The sequence below is a fragment of the Mus caroli genome, chromosome 16 (genome assembly GCF_900094665.2).
Source record: "Mus caroli chromosome 16, CAROLI_EIJ_v1.1, whole genome shotgun sequence".
Lineage (NCBI taxonomy): Eukaryota > Metazoa > Chordata > Mammalia > Rodentia > Muridae > Mus > Mus caroli.
The window spans coordinates 39068508-39076864 of NC_034585.1; the positions used below are offsets into that span (position 1 = coordinate 39068508).

General features: G+C 38.3%; 1 protein-coding gene across 2 annotated transcripts in view; it reads left to right on the forward strand.

The window, feature by feature from the left end:
• The window catches only part of Lsamp (limbic system associated membrane protein), a 2106845-nt gene that overhangs the window by 2066306 nt on the left and 32182 nt on the right, over nt 1-8357 (forward strand). The gene's annotated exons all lie outside the window — the stretch shown is intronic.

An 8357-nucleotide genomic window follows, 5' to 3' on the forward strand; every position in this document is an offset into this window, starting at 1 on the left:
CTTCCCCTCCCCCTCTCTCCTCCCTATCTCCCTCCCTCCCCACCTCTCCCTCTCCCTCTCCCTCTCCCTCTCCCTCGTCTCCTCTCCTCTCCTCTCTCTCCATGCACATATATTTATTATCTCACTCATACACACATATACCCATTTATGCACATAACACATACATACACAATCACACGTGGTACAAATACTTTAGCCCACATCTGAAAGTGTATTTTAGGCCATGATGAAATACATTTTTGCCTTCCTACATCTTTGCTGCTGTCTCCTATATGCCAGAGTCAGTATAAATGAACTCTAGTCTTCTGAAAACCCTGACAATGTAATATATAATCAAGTCCAATTTAAAGCATTAGAAATTCAAGTGTGAATTTAGGGAATCGCCTATCCAAGGTAACAAAAAAGCAAATGTAAGAAAGCAGGGTTCAGCCTCGGGTCTATTTGACTCTGAAGCCCAAACCTTCCAAGAGGGAAGAGGAAGAAGAGAAATTTCAAATATTTGTAATGCTCAACATAGCTTCCTATTAGGGATTTAAGCATGCTATTAGTCTCACCATGATTCAATGAGATAAGCATCATTATTATTGCTTTAGAATTTTGGAATGGAGCTTGTTGAAGGTGGCTTAGCCTCTGCTGGAATGCCCTGGTCTCCAGTGCCTACCTCCAGTCAGCCTTATAGCTTTCCGAAATGGGCAGTGAAGACTCTACTGTGTACCTTGGGGAAAACAACAGATACAGCACTGAACTCCACATTTATGATCTCATTTTTAAGAGCAAGGGGTTGCATTTGATGAGCTGTGAAGTGCTTTTATCCCTAGCTGTCTCCAATTTTTTTTTTTTAGTAATAGAGTTTTGAAATGCCAGTATTACTATTCTTTTGCAGTACTGGGTGTGTTTCAAAGATGCATTAATGATCTCAATGTTATAAAATGCTTTAGGTCCTTTTTTCACATGAAAGGCAATTTCTCTGGGTGTTTATATAAGTTTGTAATTAGGTTAGTTAACTTCTTTTATGCACACATAGCCATGCTATCATCTGCCACCTCTTCTCTGACTTTTAGAGTCAAGATTTCATTTTCCCTTAATTGACCTTCAACTTAATTAGGTTTCTGAAAGTCCAATCATGTAGTAAATAGAAAATATTTATGCTTCCATTGTATGAAACATCAAAGTGGTCTGAATTGGAGATGGTTTCCAAGATCAAAGCTAGTCGCCCGGGTCCTGTTATTATTGAAGCAATTAGTCTGACATTGCTCCTTCACTGTCCCCAAAGTATAATTTAGATCTGGAAAAAATACTGATAATTTTCAAGAAAACTTTTATGAAAATATGAGCTTTTGCCAGTAATGAGTGAATCAGTAAATACGGACAGAGCCCGCCGATTCTCAAAAATTATCTTGGAAGAATTCAATTAGACATCCAAATGTGTTCTAACCAAGAGGAACAAGAATGTGCTTGGCCCCACAAAAATAGTCAGGAAATGTTAACTGAAGGTAAGGATAGAAAACTCAAAATAAAACTCCATCATAATATTTTCACAAACTCTATAAATAAATGATGCTGGCTACAAATCAGGAAAATAATTCTAATTTCAAATTCCTCTGGAATCACCTTTTTAATCCAAATCTCATAAAGTACATGTATATAAAATCAGTCCTCACACCAGAAATTCTGTTCAGATAAACCAAGGTAGCCAAACATAGTTTCACTGTGTAAATAGAGTCAGTCTACAGTGGTCTACTACTACATTCAGTCTACATTCAATCTACTACTACTATTCTATAGTTCTCACCTATAGAAAGATAGCCAGGATCACTTCTATCACTTCATCTGAATCTTCTTTCTTTTGTTTAACTTGAGTTCTATTCCATTTCAAACACAGGATTCGGGATTAGGTCATTCAAACAGGATGGCTAAGAAAACTACTGATGGGAGAGATTATCATAATAAACATACCCTGGATACCACTAAAAGAAGCAATCTCAGCACTTATAACTTTCCCACTGCCACTCATTGATTCATTTACTCATTTGCCAACAGATGTTTGTTACAGGACACATAGAGGCTAGCACAGTAAGGAAGGGAGACATAACAGTTTCACCCGTTGAGCTCACAGCAGATTCTGTAGCCTCTCCTTTTTATTTCTCTTAGATAACCTGCCTCTGTGGTAGGTCTATATCGTTGCACATGGCCATTTTACAGGCAAAGTCTATTTCCTAAGTGGTAGGAGGTCCAGGCACCTATAGAAAGCTAAATCTTTGCCTCAAAATCTTTGTCATTGAATAAATTTGGTGAAATTTATGGAATGGACAAGACTTTTGACTTTCTGTGTCTTATGAAGGCACAGATTATATCAACCACAAAAATCCACTTTCCTGGCTCTATGCTCTCAATTGCACCTTCCATTATGCATTAATGTGCCTCTAGGATAGTATCTACCACAGAGCAAGTGTTCAATAGATGCATGCTATTGCTTTTATTCAGATCTTTCTAGAGTGGACTTCTTTTCTATTCATGAGGAAATTCCTAAACAATGCTCTTAGATCTCATTTCCCCCACACACAACTGACATGTTAGTGTCTCCATCTTTTACCTACAATCTCTCTCTCTCTCTCTCTCTCTCTCTCTCTCTCTCTCTCTCTCTCTCTCTCACACACACACACACACACACACACACACACATTGATCACCTTTAACATTTCCTCTCTTCATCTATCTCCCTTTCACCTAACTCTGCAACTAGAACTAAATGGCTCACCCTATACAAATGGTAGGGGCCTGGTGACAAGGATATCGCTGAAGCTCTTACATGTGTGGCAGTTTAGAAAAAGCAGAGATTACTGAACAACATGCACCACCTGTTGAGTATACACATGTATATTTAGGGAAATAATGTCTCACTGTAGAGTGAGACCTCAAGTTATTCATGGCAACACCTACCAAGTGCTGCCCTTATATTTTCCAAATAACATTTTCACTTATATTTTGAGAATTTCTATTATAGAGTTAATCATAGCTATTCTCCTCTCCCAGAGCCTTCCAGATATTCCACCGGCTCCCTTACCCCAAACTGTGTCTCTAGTTTCATACTCCCTCCACCCCCTCTCTCTTATATACACAGAATGTAAACATTCCCTGGGCCAAAGTCAAAGAACTTATGAATGGCAAACTTCAGACTCCAAGGTCTAACTCAAATTTCTTTCTACCCATACCCAGCAAAGCAGTAGAGGCAAAAAGCAACTGGTGTAGCTACTTTAGATGCTGAAAGTGTTCTTTACGTCTGATTTCATACAATATTTGCCTTACACCTGTATACGAGATCCGTAGGTATCATTGTCTGTATTCATAGGCAAGAGGCTGAGACAGGTGTCTATGGCAACAGTAGAGGCACAGGAGAAAGTCAGACCTGCATCTTCAGATCTATGTCACTATGTGTTCTACCATTTTTTTCAACGTTCTGTAAACATTTACAGAAATCTGCAACACTAACTTTTCAAGTTCCCTTAAATTATATTTTATTTCCTTATTAAGAGTCCATTCTTGGGGCTGGAGAGTTGGCTCAGTGGCTAAGGATACTTATTGTTCTTATATAGAATCCTGGTTTGGTTCCCAGTATTCACATACCTATGGAAGCTTACAACCATCATAACTGCAGTTCCAGTGAATCTGACCTCCCTGGACTCTAAGGGCACTGGGATTTGTGCAAGTGGTGCACAGATGTATATGTGAGCAAGAACTTCATACGTATAAAATAAAATAAAAATCTTAAAAATAAAATGAAAGAACTTATTCAAACAAACAAAGCAGCTCAGAGATGTTCCGAACATGATGAGCATGGATCTAAATCCATTCTTCAGCAAACACAGCTCAGATGTTTTTGAACAAGTTACTAACCCCCTACAAATTTTCCTTCTTGTTCTCCAAATAGCACTACTAACACATTGCTCTTAGGGCTGTAATTTGGACAGATAAGGATGTCTAACATCCTTATCTAATAGGTGTCTATAGTATTGTAAATCATATCCTTTATTCAAATTTTATGATTTTTTGCTATCTTTCCCAATATTAAGAAGATTAAATGAATGTGAGTTTTTGCCTGAGCCACTCTTATCCTTATTATCATCATTCTGATGGAAAGAATTTTGTCATCAGTGCTGTAAGAATAAGAAAGCTCTGATTAATGTTTTCAGAACCTGAAATTTTGAAGGTAAAAACAATGGAGGAATCATTTGACAATTGTATGTAAGCGCTCTTCCAACATTGTATAAAGAATGACAATGAATCTCTCTGTGCAGCATTTGTAGGAACCACATTGTTTATTATAAACCATATTTTGAGCAGGCACACCTATTATTTTAACTCTACAAGTCTTGCTACAGTATACTTCATAAGACTCTTTCTTAGCCATAGCTACACAGAATTCATTCCAAATGAACTTTGGAATGTTCATTCACAAAAGCCATGGAAGAAGACCTGGACCATGATGTGATTTGAGAAATAAGAGGAGCAATGAGCTTTTGCGTTGCTTATTAGTGGCTGTGAATTGACTGAATTGACTTTGATGAAAGGAACTTGCAGGTTCTAAATGAAAAAAAGCAAGTGGTTGGACTTGGTGGTTGACCAGAGTCATCCTTTTTCTAGATTTAATGTTCTTACCCCTAGTTTCTAGATAGCTTCCAGCATGCTGGGGCCTCTAACAGCTTGAGAAACAGTTTGCTGCTTACCTGCTCACGTGTGAAACACATTCATAAATAAGGATGAGTTTGAAAGGCTAAATGTTTCCATGGTAGAGGTCAAAGTAGAAGTAGTACCAACTAGTCCCTTGTAACCACACACACACCAGGCACCTTAGTCAAGAATGTCTGCCTTTATGAGTTCTAGATCCAGCTTTGAGAACAAGAAGACCCCCAGCTCCTTGGCCAAAAGCTAAATCCCAAAAGCACAAAGAACTATTCTTTTAGAACAGAAAGATCTGAAGTCCAAAGAACTTGGAACAACATAGTGAGACACTATCTTCAAAACAAAAACAGACAAAACCAAACAGGACAAAGAGAAGTGATGAGATAAGCAGGCTCAATGTGTTCCCATTTCTTTTAGTCAGAAAAAAAAATCATTATCCCCCAAGTAATAGACATCAAGTAATAGGTAAGTTAAATAATATGGACTTACACAGTCAGAGCAAGGAATGTTCTGCAAAATTATGCATCTGGGACTTGTGATCCTAATACTATCCCAGAAGGCTTTGAGGGAATGCACCTCAACTATACTGTATCAATATGCTTTAGCTCTGAGTAACATGGTGGTGATGGTGGGGATGGTGGTGGTGGCGGTGGTGGTCATGGTGATGGTGGTGGTGGAGGTCGTGGCAATAGCGGTAATGGTGGTGGTAGTGGCAGTAATAGTGGTGGTGGTTATGGTGATGATGGTAGCAGTATTGGTGATGGTAGGATTTAAGGGTGTGTGTTTTTCTTGACTGGATAAATGACAGACTAATGAAACATCAGTCTTCACTAAGGATTTGTCAATTATATGTATGTCCTCCAAAAACAAACATGTCTTGAGATTAATTTTCCATATTGAATAATTAAGCAAACTATTGAATCAGAAGTAACATTGTCTTTCCTACTAACATCAGTGGAACACTGAGCTACCAACTGTGATGGCATGGGTGTCTGAAGAGCAGGAAAAATATGGAATAAGTGAGGATACAAAACTAATTGGTCTGAGTTATTACACTGTTGGTCATCTCTACCTTATTTATTGATTTACAGTGTGTGTGTGTGTGTGTGTGTGATGCATATGCCATATGTTCATGTGCATGTATCCACATGTGTACACGTGTGTTTATAGGCCCATATGTGTATGCATATGTTTGAAGAAGAGAGATAAACTTCAGGTGTCTTCCTCTACTGTTCTCTGTACCTTAATGGTTTGTTTGATTTTTGGCTTTGTCTTTGTTTTAAGATGGGATTTCTCACTGAAAGTGGAGTCCACCAATTGGCTGGGCTGCCTGGCCAGTAATCTATCAGGCCTCGCCCAATCTTAGCATTACAGACATGCACCAACATGCTTAGGGTTTCACATGGGTGCTGGTGACCTGAACTCAGATCCTCAGACATTTTCATCAAACTCAACTCACTGAGCCATATTCCACCTTTTGTGCACATTATTTTGGTGGATTGCATCTTTTGATGCCCAAACAGATAACCCTGGATGTTATCCCTTTCTCCTTCCTCCTTTCCCCTTTACATCTAATCCATTGGTAGGTAATCATTTCAAAAGCTCTGTATATTTCAAATCCATCCTCTCCTTCCCATCTCTTTATCATAAACCTGGTGCAGAATCTTTCTAAATTCCTTCATCAGCTTCCAAATGGGCCTCCCTGCTGCTAGCTCCAGGACTTTATTGATGAGAGAATTGAAGCACTGTGACTCTGGGCAAAGTACTAAAGTCTCTAATAAGAAAGAACAAGGAGGGGCCAAGCTCCAATTTGAGCTCACATATATCAAATTTAAATCTAAGCTTAAAACCTTCTCTATTTTATGCTCTATCCCTCTACCAATAATTCTACCATCCGCAAAAATACATCCAATTCATGCATTATCTTTTGAACGGATGGGCTTTAATGACCTAGATAGCCAATCATAAGTAGAAAGTCTTTTCAATGGAAGCTTGCTGATCATTTTAAGCTGTCTCTTTCTTTAAAAAGATAAGGAAGGAGGAAAGAACTTAAGCTCATGTGGATGATTCTAAATCTAGGCTCAAACCTCAGATTTCAGATTTCCTACCACTGACCACTAGCTCTAGCTCCTAACCTATGGAGTAGACCAGGGAATTATCTAGAAAGCTAGAAATTTAAAGGCAAGCATGGTTAAAAGTGTAAAAATGCATGTGCTATAATGATATTGACAGCTCAGCTTTAAGGATTAGGTTGGGAGAATTGTTATATAGTTTTAAAGTACAGTTCCCTTCTTGTATAAATGACAAGCCAAGGCTCAGGCTGTAGGTAGACTACACATAAGTCTGTGCATGGAGAGGGCCATAAGCCAAACCAAAACTCTGTTCCAGCACCCCTACTTTCAGTTCAGTGTTTTGTTTTTTGTTTTTATTCTGTCTACCTTTTCAACATAGCATCTTCTCATTTTGTGCCTCTAAGAAAATGAGCAGCTAAGTCTAAACCAAAAGAGTACCAACAATAATTCCCCAGACTACTGTTTACATACGGTTTGACAGAATTATCCAATACCTTCTCACTCTTTTTCTCTCTGAAAAAAATCCATAGTAATGGTAAAGTGAGATGGAAAGTAACTGCAATTACAGACTGGTCTGACATTGTTCTACATGATTCTAACTCAGGACCAGAGTTTCTTTACACAAAGAACATTAAAACTGATTCCCAAAACTGTAAGAGTACAAAAACCAAACTTAAATAGCATAGCCCAGATCGTTAAGTGAATTATGCATTGTAAAGTTTATTTTATTAGTTATTTTTATTTTATTATTTATTTATTTATTTTATTAGTTATTTATTAGTTTATTAGTTATTTTATTAATTAACTTTTCCTTCACAAAATCTGAGTGACCTGAGTGGTGCTTGGGCTTATTTTTTCCATACAAGTTACCTATTTTTCCCAGCTAAGTTATCACTCCCTGGAAACTAACCTTTAGATGAAAAAGTTCTCTTTCTGTGTGTCTCTCATTTGCTTTGTGTCTCTCTCTTATCTGTGTGGTGTGGTGTGGTGTGGTGTGGTGTGGTGTGGTGTGGTGTGGTGTGGTGTGGTGTGGTGTGGTGTGGTGTGGTGTGACATGGTGGTGGTGCATATGTACATGAGGGCCTTCAAGTATAACTTTCTAGAATGCCATCAGATTTCTTTAAGTCATCAGTTAGGCTAAATTTCCTGACCAACAATCTTCAGGGCATCCTCCTGTCTCCACCTCCCCACCCCTAGGATTACAGGCTCATGCAATGATATGTAGCACTTTTACATGGGGGCTTGGAATCAAAGTTGGGGGTTTGTGCTTACAAGGTAAGGGCTTTACTGGATGAGCCAATCCCCTTGACCTGGGGTAATCTTTTTCTCAAACTTTACATGGGCAAAAAACCTCAGTAGATCAAGGAGATCATGTCTCCCATATTGTCTTACTTCACTTTAGTAGGACATGTGTAAAGTGTCATGGCAAAAATACATTATCAGATAAGGTTTTTACTTCATCTCAAGTCAATTATAGTTTGAGAGGCCCATTTAAAGGCTCCTTCTAGAAAGAAAGAAAGAAAGAAAGAAAGAAAGAAAGAAAGAAAGAAAGAAAGAAAGAAAGAAAGGACGAAAGAACGAAAGAACGAAAGAAGAAAGAAAGAG